The following is a 16,480-nucleotide window of genomic DNA, read 5'->3' as shown; positions in this document are numbered from 1 at the left end:
GTGGTGGTGGTGGTTGTTATAGAATCCTAGAAGGGACCCCAAAGGCCATCCAGTCCAACCTCATTCTGCTAGTCAAGAAGACACAATCAAAGCCCTCCCAACAGTTGGCCATCCAGCCTCTGCTGAAAAACCTCCAGAGAAGGAGACTCATTATTATTATCAAAGACGGTGATGATGATTGTTATAGAATTCTAGGGTTGGAAGGGACCCCAAAGCCATCCAGCTGATCATTATTATGATTAAAGATGATGATGATGATGATCAAATCCTAGCGTTGGAAGGAGCTCCAAGGGCCATCCAGTCCAACCCCGTTCTGCTAGGCAGGAAGACACAATCAAAGCCCTCCCAACAGATGACCATCCAGCCATCAGGTAATCATAATTATTATCGATGATGATGATGATGATGATAATTATAGAATCCTAGCATTGGAAGGGACCCCAAAGGCCACCCAGTCCAACTCCATTCTGCTAGGGAAGAGAACACAATCAAAATCCTCCCAACAGATGACCATACAGCTGATCATAATTATTATCAAAGATGATGATGATGATTGTAGAATCCTAGTGTTGGAAGGAACTTCAAGGGCCATCTAGGCCAACCCCATTCTGCTAGTCAAGAAGACACAATCAAAGCCCTCCTGACAGATGACCATCCAGTCATCAGCTGATCATAATTATTATTATCAAAGATCATTATTATTATTATAGAATCCTAGCCTTGGAAGGAACTCTAAGCACTATCCAGTGCAACCCCATTCTGCTAGGCAGGAAGATACAATCAAAGCCCTCCTGACAGTTGGCCATCCAGCCATCAGATGATCATTATTATTATTATTATTATTATCAAAGATTATTATTATTATTATTATTATTATTATTATTATTATTATTGAATCCTAGACTTGGAAGGGACCCCAAAGGCCACCCAGTCCAACCCCGTTCTGCTAGGGAAGAGAACACAATCAACATCCTCCCAACAGATAACCATACAGCTGATCATAATTATTATCAAAGATGATGATGATTGTAGAATCCTAGTGTTGGAAGGAACTTCAAGGGCCATCTAGGCCAACCCCATTCTGCTAGTCAAGAAGACACAATCAAAGCCCTCCTGACAGATGACCATCCAGCCATCAGGTAATTATTTTTATCAAAGATGATGATGATGATTATAGAATTCTAGAGTTGGAAGGACCTCCAAGGGCTATCCAGGTAAACCTCATTCTGCTAGGCAGGAAGACACAATCAAACCCCTCCCAACAGATGTACATCCATCCTCTGCTTCGAAACTTCCAGAGAAGGAGACTCCATCATCATTATTATCATCAAAGATGATGATTATAGAATCCTAGAGTTAGAAGGACCCCAAAAGCAATCCAGTCCAACCCCATTCTGCTAGGCAAGAGAACACAATCAAAACCCTCCCAACAGATGACCATCCAGCCATCAGATGCTCATTATTATGATCAAAGGTGATGATGATGATTATGGAATCCTAGCGTTGGAAAGAACTCAAAGGACCATCCAGTCCAACCCCATTCTGATAGGCAGGAGAACACAATCAAAACCCTCCCAACAGATGACCATCCAGCCATCAAATGCTCATTATTATGATCAAAGGTGATGATGATGATTATGGAATCCTAGCGTTGGAAGGAACTCAAAGGACCATCCAGTCTAACCCCATTCTGCTGGGCAGGAAGACAATCATAACCCTCCCAACAGATGACCATCCAGCCATCAGATGCTCATTATTATGATCAAAGGTGATGATGATGATTATAGAATCCTAGCGTTGGAAGGAACTCAAAGGACCATCCAGTCCAACCCCATTCTGCTGGGCAGGAAGACACAATCGAAGCCCTCCCAACAGATGTACACCCATCTTCTGCTTCAAAACTTCCAGAGAAGGAGACTCCATCATTATTATTATCAAAGATGGTGAGTATTATAGAATCCTAGAGTTGGAAGGGACCCCAAAGCCCATCCAGTCCAAACCCATGCCGCCAAGCAGGAGGACACAGTCGAAGCTCTCCCGACAGATGGCTGTACAGCCTTTGCTGCAGCCAGGACAGGGAATTTCACCCTGGCGTTTGAAAGGGTTTTGGTATTTATGCCTATAACCTTCAGCATGGGCCAAGGAGATTAGCCTTGGACCTTGTTTCTGACGTTGCTGAAGTTACCTTTGGACGCTGGTATTTATGACAGGGAAACACGTCTTGGGTTTGCGATGGGGAGGAAGGAATGCCTGGATTCAAGCCTGCGCTTGCTCACGTTCGCACATATATGTGCCGTTTCCAAACGAGCTGCTTCCAGAACAGGTCTCTATGGGATCAAACATTTATGTTAAAGGACGCTTTGTTGGAGGCCCGCAGGCGTCAAGCCGTTGATCCTCCTCGGAAAGACGCTCGCATTCCTTAATTCAAATCCTTGTCGTCTTCCATTGTTTTCTTTTATTCCTTTGGCTTTGCTGCCCATTTTTGATGATACGTTTTGGAACGTGGATCGTTTTAATTACATTTTATTACTATATAGGAACGCCACCCTGCTCGCTGTCAGCACGGAAGGTCGTTTTAAAACACTGTAATTAACATTTTATGAATGAGGACAAGTTGGTGTTACTTAGGGTCAGGAGAAGGAGGATTCCCAGCAGATTGGAGGATCATAGAGTTGGAGGAGACCTCATGGGCCATCCAGTCCAACCCCATTGTGCCAAGAAGCAGGAAAATTGCATTCAAAGCACCTCTGCGAAGGTGTTAGAGTAGCTTGTAGGTCTTCTGAATGCACATAGATGACGTTGTCATCAGCATACTGGAGTTCTATAACAGATGTTGTTGTAACCATAGAATCATAAAATTGGAAGAGACCTCGTGGGCCATCCAGTCCAACCCCATTGTGCCAAGAAGCAGGAAAATTGCATTCAAAGCACCTCTGCGAAGGTGTTTAGAGTAGCTTGTAGGTCTTCTGAATGCACAAAGATGACGTTGTCATCAGCATACTGGAGTTCTATAACAGATGTTGCTGTAACTATAGAATCATAAAGTTGGAAGAGACCTCATGGGCCATCCAATCCAACCCCCTGCCAAGAAGCAGGAAAATTGCATTCAAAGCACCCCCGACAGATGGCCATCCAGCCTCTGTTTAAAAGCTTCCAAAGAAGGAGCCTCCACCACAATCTGGGGCAGAGAGTTCCACTGCTGAACAGCTCTCACAGTCAGGAAGTTCTTCCTCATGTTCAGGTGGAATTTACTTTCTTGTAGTTTGAAGCCATTGTTCTGCGTCCTAGTCTTGGAGTCCTCGTGGACAACAAGTTAAACATGAGCCAACAATGTGATGTGGCTGCAAAAATAGCCAACATTATTTTGGCATGCATCAATAGGAGCATAGTGTCTAGATTTAGGGAAGTCATGCTACCCCTCTATTCTGCTTTGGTTAGACCACACCTGGAATATTGTGTCCAATTCTGGGCACCACAATTCAAGAGAGATATTGACAAGCTGGAATGTGTCCAGAGGAAGGCGACTCAAATGATCAAGGGTCTGGAGAACAAGCCCTATGAGGAGCGGCTTAAGGAGCTGGACATGTTTAGCCTGAAGAAGAGAAGGCTGAGAGGAGATATGATAGCCATGTATAAATATGTGAGAGGAAGAGGAGGGAGCAAGCTTGTTTTCTGCTTCCTTGGAGACTAGGACGCGGAACAATGGCTTCAAACTTCAAACTGAGGAGCAGCTTAAGGAGCTGGACATGTTTAGCCTGGAGAAGGCTGAGAGGAGATATGATAGCCATATATAAATATGTGAGAGGAAGCCACAGGGAGGAGGAAGGAAGCTTGTTTTCTGCTTCCTTGGAGACTAGGACGCGGAAGAATGGCTTCAAACTACAAGAGAGGAGATTCCATCTGAACACGAGGAAGAACTTCCTGACTGTGAGAGCCATTCAGCAGTGGAACTTTCTGCCCCGGAGTGTGATGGAGGCTCCTTCTTTGGAAGCTTTTAAACAGAGGCTGGATGGCCATCTGTCAGGGGTGATTTGAGTGCAATATTCCTGCTTCTTGGCAGGGGGTTGGACTGGATGGCCCAGGAGGTCTCTTCCAACTCTTTGATTCTATGATTCAGGTGATGGTCATCTCGAGGCTTGACTACTGTAACACCCTCTACATTGGTCTTCCTTTGTCAGTGATCTGGAAACTGAAGCTGGTGCAAAATGCGGCAGCTTGTCTTCTCATCGGGATGCCGGCGAGGTGTCGCATCACCCCAATTCTCCAACAGCTGCACTGGCTACCGATTGAGTACCGGATCACTTTCAAGGTGCTGGTACTAACCTTTAAGGCCTTACATGGTCTGGGGCCAGCGTAACTTGACCAACCCCCTAGCAACCCCAGAGATTACTCCGGTCTGAAGACCAAAATTTGCTTGAAGTTCCTAACATCTGGACTTATCATTTGTCATCTACTAGGCAAAGAGCTTTCTCGATCGTAGCCCCTTATTTATGGAATGCCTTGCCAGTTGAAACCCGAACTATCCGAGACCAACTTGCTTTTTGGAAAGCCTGTAAAACCTTTCTTTTCCGGCAAGCTTTTGACGGGTGAACAACCCGGACTATGCCTGTTCTCGCCGCCTATTGTTTTGTTATTGATATTTTAAGGCTGGTTGTGTTGTTTTGGTCTGCTTCTGTGAGCCTAGGACGTGGAGCAATGGCTTCAAACTACAAGAGAGGAGATTCCATCTGAACATGAGGAAGAACTTCCTGACTGTGAGAGCTGTTTAGCAGTGGAACTCTCTGCCCCGGAGTGTGGTGGAGGCTCCTTCTTTGGAAGCTTTTAAACAAAGGCTGGATGGCCATCTGTCAGGGGTGATTTGAATGCAATATTCCTGCTTCTTGGCAGGGGGTTGGACTGGATGGCCCATGAGGTCTCTTCCAACTCTTTGATTCTATGATTCTATGTGGACTGCTCTGGGCCGAGTTGGGAGTGGCGGTATGCAAGTTAAATGGATGGATGGATGGATGGATGGATGGATAGATAGATAGATAGATAGATAGATAGATAGATAGATTGATGTTGTATGTTTCTTGTTTTATTATGTACAGTTGGCTTGGGCAATCCATGGTTCTAAATGGTTCTAAAGTACTTACAAAAGGGCAATCCATGGTTACAAAATGGTTCTAAAGTTCTGGTGGTGAAAATTTCAGAACTCTAACAAAACTCTCAAAATTTCATAATAAATGGCAGTTCCTAATTGGTTCTGTCATTAAAATCACCAGTAATGAAATAATAATTAAATTTTGAAAGTTTTGTTAGAGTTCTCAAATTTTCACCACCAGAACTTTAGTTTTGTAAGTACTTTAGAACCATTTAGAACCATGGATTGCCCAAGCCTAATGTACAGAGTTCCTCCGAGCATGCACAGAGTTCTGTTTCCCCCAGCGGGTGAACCCCAAGTCGGTGACACAACCTGACATGTGATTTGCATGTCACTCTGTGCCTCTTTCCAGCCAGATCTTTCCCTTCATCGAAATGGTTGCTTATATAAACCAAGTGTGTTTTACAAACTTGGCAAGAAATTAATGCAAAACAGCTTTTGCTGGAAAGAGAATGATGACTTCCAGGGAAAGGAATTCAGGGGCTGTCGGGTTTCAGGAAAAAGGAGCGAGGAGGAGTTGAAGGCAAGGAGAATTAGAATCAGCTTTGGACCCAGGTTCGAATTCTTGCTCAGATGTGGAAACCCACTTGGTAACCTTGGGCAAGTTGTATGGCGGCTTGTTCACGTTGTTGCGATGTCTCCAAAGGGGGTTTCTATCGGGTTCAACTTGAGGCTGAGAGAGTGTGACTACACCAAGTGTCGTCGAGGGCATCCCGAATCGGTGCTCCTCCAAACCGCGGATACCGAAACCCCGAAAGGCCCCCGTATCCGCGATATGGCAGATTGTCTCCATTTTGATGGCATATTTTTCCTTGCTTTGGTGGGGTCCCAGGGTCTCTCCTCTTGGGCAGATTCTCCTAAAGTTCCTATCGACTTCACAAGTACTTCACCCACTATGCCATGCTGGCTCACTCCGTGGGATGCTTCACTGGGGGAAAAACAATCCATACAATTAGTCAATAATTATTTGTGACTCACGACCTCCAGACGCCAAAAAGCAGCTTGCCAATGTTGTGCTCCTCTTGAGGGTTTTCCACAGAGAGATTGCTTCACTTCCTCTGCAAATCCATTGCTGTTTTACCTCCCAGGATGTGTTTGTCCTATTCCTCCCTTCTTGTTGTTGTTTTTCAGGCTTCCTATTGCTGTGTTCCTTCCCGACTGAGCTGGTTAGATAGGTGGCAAATCCAGGTTTTGAACCATTTCCAAAAGAAGATCAGCTCTTTTATTTTGTGGCTTTATTTCCAGTTCCTTCCTTCTTTTCCCTTCTTCCTTTCCTTCCTTTGGCTTGCTTGCTTTCCTTCCTTTTGCCTCCCTCCCTCATTCCTTCATTTTCCTTCTTCCTTTTGCCTGCCTCCCTCCTTCCTTTCTTCTTTTTCTTCTTTTTTTATTCCTTCTTTTTCCTTCCTTGCCTTCCTTTTGCTTCCTTTGCTTCCTTTCCCCCTCCTTTTGCTTCCTTCCTTCCTTCCTTTTCCTTCTTACTTGCCTTCCTTTTGCTTCCTTTCCTTCCTTTTCCCCTCCTTTTGCTTCCTTCCTTTCTTCCTTTCCTTCCTCGCCTTCCTTTTGCTTCCTTTTCTTCCTTTTTCCCTCCTTTTGCTTCCTTCCTTTCTTCTTTTTCCTTCTTCCTTGCCTTCCTTTTCCTTCTTTTCTTCCTTCTTTTTCCTTCCTTTTGCTTTCTTCCTTTCTTCTTTTTCCTTCTTCCTTGCCTTCCTTTTGCTTCCTTTCCTTCCTTCTTTTTCCTTCCTTTCCTTCCTTCTTTTTCCTGCTTCCTTTCCTTCCTTTTCACTCCCTTCTTCCTTCCTTCCTTCCTTCCTTCCTTCCTTCCTTCCTTCCTTCCTAGCGTCATTTCCTTCCCTTTGCTTCCCTTTTGCTTCCTTCCCTTCCTTTTTTCTTTCTTCCTTTCCTTCTTTTTGCTTCATTTCCTTCCTTTTTCCCTTTCTTCCCTTCCTCTTACTTCGTTCTTTTTCATTCTTTCCTTCCTTCCCTTTGCTTCCTTATTTTCTTTTTCCTTCTTTCTCTTCCCTCCCTCCTTTATTCCTTCTTTTTTCCTTCCTCCTTCCTTTTACTTCCTTCCTTTCTTTTTCCTGCATCCTTACCTTTTCCCTTCCTCCCTCTTTCCTTCCTAGCTTCATTTCCTTCCCCTTGCCTCCCTTCCTTTTGCTTCCTTTCTTCCTTTTTTCCTTCTTCCTTTCCTTCTTTTTGCTTCCTTCCTTCCTTTCTTCTTTTTCCTTCCTCTTCCCTCCCCCCTCCTTCCTTTCTTTTCCCTTCCTTCTTCCTTTCCTTACTTTTGCTGAGAAGGAAATAAATAGAGAAGGAGGGAGAGAACGGAAAAAAGGAGGGGAAAGAAAGAAGGAAAGAAAAAAGAGGAGAGAAGGAGGGAGAGAAAGAAGGAGGGAAGGAAAGAAGGAAGCAAAGAAAGAAGGGTAGAGAAGGAAGGAAGGACAGGAAGAGGGAGAGAAGAAAGAGAGGAGGGAAGGAGAAAAGGTAGGAAAGAAAGGTAGAGAAGGGAGAGAAGAGAAAGGAGGGAAGGAGAGAAGAAAGGAAAGAAAGAAGGATAGAGAAGAAGTAGAGAGGGAGGGAGAGAAAGAAGGAGGGAAGGGGAGAAGGAAGGAAAGAAGCATAGAGAAGGAAGTAAGTAGAGAAGGAAGGAGAGAAAGAAGGAAGGAAAGAAAGAAGGATAGAGAAGGAAGTAGAGAAGGAGGGAGAGAAAGAGGGAAAGAAGGAGGGAAGGAAAGGTAGAGAAGGAAGGAAGGAGAGAAGGAAATAAAAAAGTGAAAGAGGGAAGGAAGGAGAGAAGGAATGAAAGAAAGAGGGAAGGAAGGAAGGAAAGAGACAAGGAAGGATGGAACCAAAGAGCAAAGGAAGCAAGAAAAGAAACAGGTAGAGAAGGAAGAAAGAAGAAGGGAAAGAAAAAGGGAAGGAAGGAAAGAGGGAGGGAAGGAAGGAAGGAAGAAGAGAAAGAAAGAAGGAGAGAAAGAATGAGGGCAGGTTGGCCACAGCAAAGCGTGGTGGGTACAGCTAGTCTATATAAATAAAAACGTAATGTTTGTTGTAGTTCACCTGTATCCAGAGAGCACTGTGGACTCAAACAATGATGGATCTGGACCAAACCTGGCACAGATACTCACTATGCCCAAATGTGAACACTAGTGGAGTTTGGGGAAAATAGAGTCTTGACATTTGGGAGTTGTAGTTGCTGGGATTTATAGTTCACCTACAATCACAGAGCATTCTGAACCCCACCAACGATAGAATTGGGCCAAACCTCCCACACAGGGCCCCCATGTGGGCCACAGCAACGCATGGCAGGGGACAGCTAGTAAATAAATAATAATAATTTCCTCAACAGAAAACACTTTTTGCCCCAAGCATTTTGGATCAGAGACAGGCCACCTTCACTGGGTTGTTGTAGGTTTTTTCGGGCTATATGGCCATGGTCTAGAGGCATTCTCTCCTGACGTTTTGCCTGCATCGATGTCAAGCATCCTCAGAGGTAGTGAGATCTGTTGAAACTAGGACAAAGGGTTTATATATCTGTAGAATGACCAGGGTGGGACAAAGAACTCTTGTCTGCTGGAGCTAGGCGTGAATGTTTCAACTGACCACCTTTTTTGTTTCTCCAGGCAAATGTCTTGTCCTTGCTTTCTCCTCCTTCGCCCTTCCCTAGACAAAGATCTTTGCTTTCCAAACCCCCTCTTTGCTTCTCAAAACAGATCCCATAGATAAAACCTGACCGAAGCCTCCAAAGAAACCCTCTGGGGTTTTCTTTTTCTTCAACCGGAGTGCCTGGCGGATGATGTCGCTCTTCCCCTAAATCAGAGGAATTCCACCTTGACACATTATTAAAATTATAGGCTTGGCTGGCTGTGCTGTCAGAGGAAAATGCAGGCCAAATATGGATTTTGATTTCCTCTCCGCTTGGATCAACACAAAGGAAAGCAGGGAAAGAGGTGGGTTACATCAGATGGGCTTGCATCAGAACGAAAACATGGCTCTTAATCATGGAATCCTAGAGCTGGAAAGAAAAACCCAAAGGCCATCCAGGGCAACCCCTTTCCGTCTTTGGAATATTAGCTATCCCTCCCAATACATACATATATACACACACACATATGAATATAAATAAATAAAAATGTAATGTTCGTTTGTGGGATTAACAGAACTCAAAAACCACTAGACGAATTGACATCAAATTTGGACACAAGATACCTAACAACCCAATTTATGTCCTTCACTAAAAAAAAAAATTGATTTTGTCATTTGGGAGTTGTAGTTGCTGGGATTTATAGTTCACCTACAATCAAAGAGCATTCTGAACCCCACCAACGATGGAATTGAACCAAACTTGGCACACGGTTCTCCCATGACCAACAGAAAATACTGCAAGGGTTTGGTGCACAATGTCCTTTGGTTTTGGAGTTGTAGTTCACCTACATCCAGCGATCACTGTGGACTCAAACAATGATGGATCTGGACCAAACTACATGAATACTCAATATGCCCAAATGTAGACACTGGTGGAGTTTGGGGAAAATAGACCTTGACATTTGGGAGTTGTAATTGCTGGGATTTATAGTTCACTTTCTGAACTATCACAGAGCTTTCTGAACCCCACCAACGATGGAATTGGGCCAAACCTCCCACACAGAACCCCCATGTGGGCCACAGCAACGCGTGGCAGGGGACGGCTAGTCTATATAAATAAAAATGTAATGTTCGTTTGTGGGATTAACATAACTCAGAAACCACTGGTCGAATGGACACAAAATTTTGACACAATACACATAACAGTCCAACGAGTGTCCACCACCCCCAAAAACACCCTCCCCCAGTGGAACAGACTTTAAAACCCAAAAAATACACCATATATACATATATACATACATTCATATACATATGCACATACACAGAGGCAGCCCTAGGTAATTTTCAACGGTAAGCAAACAGTATTTTGGCGCCCCCCCCCCCCCCCCCCAACCAATCACTGATCTATATTTTCTGTTCGTCGTAGGAGTTCTCTGTGCCATATTTGGTTCAATTCCATCACTGGTGGAGTTCAGAATGCTCTTTGATTGTAGGTGAACTATACATCCCAGTAACTACAACTCGCATATGTCAAGGTCTATTTTCCCCCAAGAGTGCCTCAAGAGCGCCCCTGGGCAACATCAACTATACTGCGAGTGCTTACTTTGCGTAATGGGTGAGCTGCCCCTGCACATACACACATTCATACACATGTATATATATGCACAAGCACACACAAATATACATATGTACACACACATACATATACATGCACACACACATAGATACATATACACAGGCACACACATATATACACAAATAAACACATGCACACATACATATACACATATACACATACATACATTCATACACACACATATATATATGCGCAAGCAAACACAAATATACACATACATAAATACATATACACATGCTCACATATATATGCATATACATACATGTATACATTCATACACATATATATATGCACAAGCACACACAAATATACACACATATATATACATATACACATGCTCACATATATATATATACATATACATACATGTATACATTCATACACATATATATATGCACAAGCACACACAAATATACACACACATATATACATATACACATGCTCACATATATATACATATACATAAATACATTCATACACACACGTATATATATGCACAAGCACACACAAATATACACACATACATACATATATGGTCAATAAAAGTATAATATATTAAATATAAACACACAATATATATATATAGTAATGAATGTTTTATACATACACATTTTCACTTTTATTACGTGTATATATTAAATATAAACACTCAATATATATTATATTATTATACAGATATATAGTAACTAATGTTCTATATCATGTATAATAAATGTAAACGCATTATATATTATATTATGCAGATATATAGTAATGTTATATATCTTATAAGCATAATATAATAAATATGAATATATAATAATATGTAATATGAAAATATAATAATGAATATATAATTATATAAAATAATATATAGTAAAAATTATGCATATATAGTCAATAAAAGTATAATATATTAAATATAAAAACTCAAAATATATTATATTATATTATAATAAATCTCAAAATATATTATATTATTATACAGATATTATATTATTATACAGATATATATTATATTATTATGCATATAGTAATGTTATATATCTTATAAGCATAACATAATAAATATGAATATATAATAATATATAATATGAAAATATAATAATGAATATATAATTATATAAAATAATATATAGTAATGAATTATGCATATATAGTCAATAAAAGTATAATATATTAATATATATATAAATATGAATATATAATAATATATAATATGAAAATATAATAATGAATATAAAATAATATATAGTAACAAATTATGCATATATAGTCAATAAAAGTATAATTTATTAAATATAAAAACTCAAAATATATTATATTATATTATAATAAATCTCAAAATATATTATTATACAGATATATATTATATTATTATGCAGATATATAGTAATGTTATATATCTTATAAGCATAATATAATAAATATGAATATATAATAATATATAATAGGAAAATTAATATAATATTATATTATTATAATAATATAAAACACACAATATACATATTATATTATTATATTATTACATATTATATTATTAGAATAATATAAACACACAATATACATATTATATTATTACATATTATATTATAATAATATAAACACACAATATACATATTATATTATTATACAGATATATATAGTAATACACATTTTCACTATTATTATGTCTATAGATTATTATTATTATTATTATTGTCAATATCCTTTATGGATCCCCAAAGATGGGTCCAAAGACAAGAGGATTCAATAGGAGTGAATCAGGGAGGTCAAGCCACAAAGCCCTTCCCTATGATGAAGCAATGTTGCAACATGCAAAACAAAAGGGGCGGGGATAGAACGCTGCCTAGCCAGCCGCGGCTTGGGATTGGTCCAGGGCTGGAGTGGGCGTGGCTTGGCGGTGGGTGGCAATCCTGGGCAGGCGGAGGGCGCGCCTTTTCTCTCTTTGGCGGCCGAAGGAAGAGGAGGAGGCGACGCCCAGGCCAGATCTGGGTGAGTATTCCCCTTGGCAAGGGCGGAGGAGGCCTTCAGGAACCCCATAGGCAGGGATGCAAAGCCTTTGTGGAGCTCCATGGGCGTGGCAAGTGTCAAGGTTTGGGGGTTTCTTAGCGTTGTGAGCCTGATATCTGCCACATGGCACTCTGGACATGCTCAGAAGCCTGGTTTGATGTTTTTAGGTCACTAAATAATAACAGTCTTTGGAAAAAGCACTTTGGACATGCTCAGGAGCCTGCTTTGCTGATTTTGGGTCTCTAAATAGGTACAATGGTTGGGAAGGAACACTTTGGACATGCTCAGAAGCCTGGTTTGCTGATTTTAGGTCACTAAATAACAATAGTCTTTGGAAAAAGCACTTTGGACATGCTCAGGAGCCTGGTTTGCTGATTTTGGGTCACTAAATAGGTACAATGGTTGGGAAGGAACACTTTGGACATGCTCAGAAGCCAGGTTTGCTGATTTTTAGGTCACTAAATAACAACAGTTTGCACTTTGGACATGCTCAGAAGCTGCTTTTTGGTCACTAAATAAGTACAGTGGTTAGGAAAGAACACTTTGGACATGCTCAGAAGCCAGGTTTGCTCATTTTAGGTCACTAAATAGCAAAAATCTTTGGAAAAGGGCACTCTGGACATGCTCAGAAGCCTGGTTTGCTGATTTTACGTCACTAAATAGCAAAAGTCTTTGGAAAAGGGCACTCTGGACATGCTCAGAAGCCTGGTTTGCTGCTTTTAGGTCACTAAATAGCAACAGTCTTTGGAAAAGGGCACTTTGGACATGCTCAGGAGCCTGCTTTGCTGATTTTAGGTCACTAAATAGGTACAATGGTTGGGAAAGAGCACTTTGGACATGCTCAGAAGCCTGCTTTGCTGATTTTGGGTCATTAAATAGGTACAATGGTTGGGAAAGAACACTTTGAACATGCTCAGAAGCCAGGTTTGCTGATTTTAGGTCACTAAATAACAACAGTTGGCACTTTGGACAAGCTCAGAAGCCTGGTTTGCTGCTTTTAGGTCACTAAATAACAATAGTCTTTGGACAAAGCACTCTGGACATGCTCAGGAGCCTGCTTTGCTGATTTTGGGTCACTAAATAGGTACAATGCTTGGTAAAGAACACTTTAGATATGCTCAGAAGCCAGGTTTGCTGATTTTAGGTCACTAAATAACAACAGTTGGCAGTCTGGACATGCTCAGAAGCCTGGTTTGCTGCTTTTAGGTCACTAAATAGCAAACATATTTGGAAAAGGGCACGCTGGACATGCTCAGAACCTGGTTTGTTGCATTTTGGTCACTCAATAGCAACTGTTTTTGAAAAAGAGCACTCTGGACATGCTCAGAAGCCTGGTTTGCTGCTTTTAGGCCACTAAATAGCAAAAGTCTTTGGAAAAGAGCACTCTGGACATGCTCAGAAGCCTGGTTTGCTGCTTTTAGGCCACTAAATAGCAAAAGTCTTTGGAAAAGGGCACTCTGGACATGCTCAGAAGCCTGGTTTGCTGCTTTTAGGCCACTAAATAGCAAAAGTCTTTGGAAAAGAGCACTCTGGACATGCTCAGAAGCATGTTTGGTGATTTTAGATCACTAAATAGCAAAAATCTTTGGAAAAGGGCAGTTTGGATATGGTCAGAAGCCTGGTTTGGTGATTTTTGGTCACTAAATAGGTATAATGGGTGGGAAAGAACACTTTGGACATGCTCAGGAGCCTGCTTCCCTGCTTTTTGGTCACTAAATAGCGACAGTCTTTGGAAAAGGGCGCATTGGACATGCTCAGAAGCCTGGTTTGCTGATTTTCGGTCACTAAATAGCGACAGTCTTTGGAAAAGTCACTTTGGACATACTCAGAAGCCTGCTTTGCTGATTTTAGGTCACTATATAGTGACAGTCGTTGGAAATGGGCACTTTAGACATGCTCAGAAACCTGGTTTCCTCCTTTGGGTCACTCAATACCAACAGTCTATGGAAAGGGGCACTTTGGACATGCTCAGAATCCTGGTGTGCTGCTTTTGGGTCACTAAATAAGTATAATGGTTGGGAAATAACACTTTGGACATGCTCAGAAGCCTGCTTTGCTGATTTTTGGTCACTCAATAGCAACAGTCTTTGGAAAAGGGCACTTTGGACATGCTCAGGAGCCCGATTTGCTGATTTTAGGACACTAAATAGTGACAATTTTTGGAAAAGGGCACTTTGGACATGCTCAGAAGCCTGGTTTCCTCCTTTGGGTCACTAAATAGCAACAGTCTGTGGAAAGGGGCACTCTGGACATGCTCAGAAGCCGGGTTTGCTGCTTTTGGGTCACTAAATAAGTATAATAGTTGGGAAATAACACTTTGGACATGCTCAGAAGCCTGGTTTGCTGCTTTTTGGTCACTAAATAGCAACAGTATTTGGAAAAAGTACTTTGGACATGCTCAAAAGCCCGCTTTGCTGATTTTAGGTCATTAAATAGCTACAATGGTTGGGAAAGAACACTTTGGACATGCTCAGAAGCCTGGTTTGCTGCTTTTTGGTCACTATATAGCGACAGCTGTTGGAAATGGGCACTTTGGATATGCTCAGACGCCTACTTCGTTGCTGTTATGTCACTAAATAGGTACAATGGTTGGGAAAGAGCACTTTGCACATGCTCAGAAGCCTGGTTTGTTGAGTTAATATCGCTAAACATTTCCAGTATTGGAAAAGAGTACTTTGTTCATGCTCAGAAGTCCATTTTGCCTCTATTATATCATTAATACATGTAATGGTTGGAAAAGATACTTTGTTATATGCTCAGAAGACACTTTTATATTGCTAAATAGTTACAAAGGTTGGAAAATTACGTTTTGTATATGTTCAGGAGCTGTTCAGTAGTGGAATATAATAATAATAAGTCCGGCAGAGTCTCCTTCCCTGGAGGTTTTGAAGCAGAGGCTGGATGGCCATCTGCCAGGAGGGCTTTAATTGTGTCTTCTTGCCTGGCAGAATAGGGTTGGACTAGATGGCCGCCTGGGGCCTATGAGACCTTTCCAGCTCTGTGATTAAGAATTGCACAATCGATCCTTAGATCCAAGATAACTAAGCTGAGTCTCCTGTACTTTGGACGTATCTTAAGATAATGCAACTCATTGGCAGAAAAATACACAACAACGTTAACAACAACAATAATAGGAAGAGGAAAACCTTAAATAAAGTATTATTATTATTATTAATTATTATTGTTGTTGTTATCCAATCAAGGAAACGACAACTGCCTTTAGTTTGCAAGAGACACAATCAAAGCTCTCTCGACAGATGGCCACTCAGCCTCTACTTAAAAACCTCCAGAGAAGCAGACTCCATCATCGTCGTCATTATTATTATTATTATTATTATTATTATTATTATTATAGAATCATAGAGTTGGAATGGACCCTCCAAAGGCCATCCAGTCCAACCCCATTCTGCCAGGCTGGAAGACACAATCAAAGCCCTCCCGACAGATGGCCATGCAGCCTCTGCTTAAAAACCTCCAGAGAAGCAGACTACATCATCGTCATTATTATTATTATTATTATTATTATTATTATTATTATAGAATCATAGAGGTGGAAGGGATTCCTCAAAGGCCATCCAGTCCAACCCTATTCTGCCAGGCTGGAAGACACAATCAAAGCCCTCCCGACAGATGGCCACTCAGCCTCTGCTTAAAAACCTCCAGAGAAGCGGACTCCATCATCATTATTATCATCAATTATTATTATTATTATAGAATCATAGAGGTGGAAGGGATCCTCCAAAGGCCATCCAGTCCAACCCTATTCTGCCGGGCAGGAACACACAATCAAAGCTCTCCCAACAGATGGCCACTCAGCCTCTGCTTAAAAACCACGAGAGAAGCGGACTCCATCATCATCATTATCTATTATTATTATTATTATTATTATTATTATAGAATCATACAGTTGGAAGGGATCCTCCAAAGGCCATCCAGTCCAACCCCATTCTGCCAGGCTGGAAGACACAATCAAATCCCTCCCGACAGATGGCCACTCAGCCTCTGCTTGAAAACCTCCAGAGAAGCGGACTCCATCATCATCATTATTATAAAAAAATATTATTATTATTATTATTATAGAATCGTAGTGTTGGAAGTGATTCCCCAAAGGCCATCCAGTCTAACCC

At 41.2% G+C, this 16,480-nt stretch overlaps 1 protein-coding gene across 1 annotated transcript in view; it reads left to right on the top strand.

Annotated features, from left to right (window-relative positions):
- The first annotated feature begins 12,255 nt into the window (after positions 1-12,255).
- The window catches only part of CDC42EP2 (CDC42 effector protein 2), a 29,439-nt gene continuing 25,214 nt past the window's right edge, over positions 12,256-16,480 (top strand). Inside the window, exon 1 of the mRNA XM_067472422.1 lies at positions 12,256-12,335. The gene's annotated coding sequence lies outside the window, so the exon portion shown is untranslated. The remainder of the gene's footprint in view (positions 12,336-16,480) is intronic.

The sequence above is a fragment of the Anolis sagrei genome, chromosome 12, assembly GCF_037176765.1.
Source record: "Anolis sagrei isolate rAnoSag1 chromosome 12, rAnoSag1.mat, whole genome shotgun sequence".
Classification (NCBI taxonomy): Eukaryota; Metazoa; Chordata; class Lepidosauria; order Squamata; family Dactyloidae; genus Anolis; species Anolis sagrei.
The sequence above is the reverse complement of the archived record's forward strand: the minus strand, read 5'-3'. Positions and strand labels throughout refer to the sequence as shown.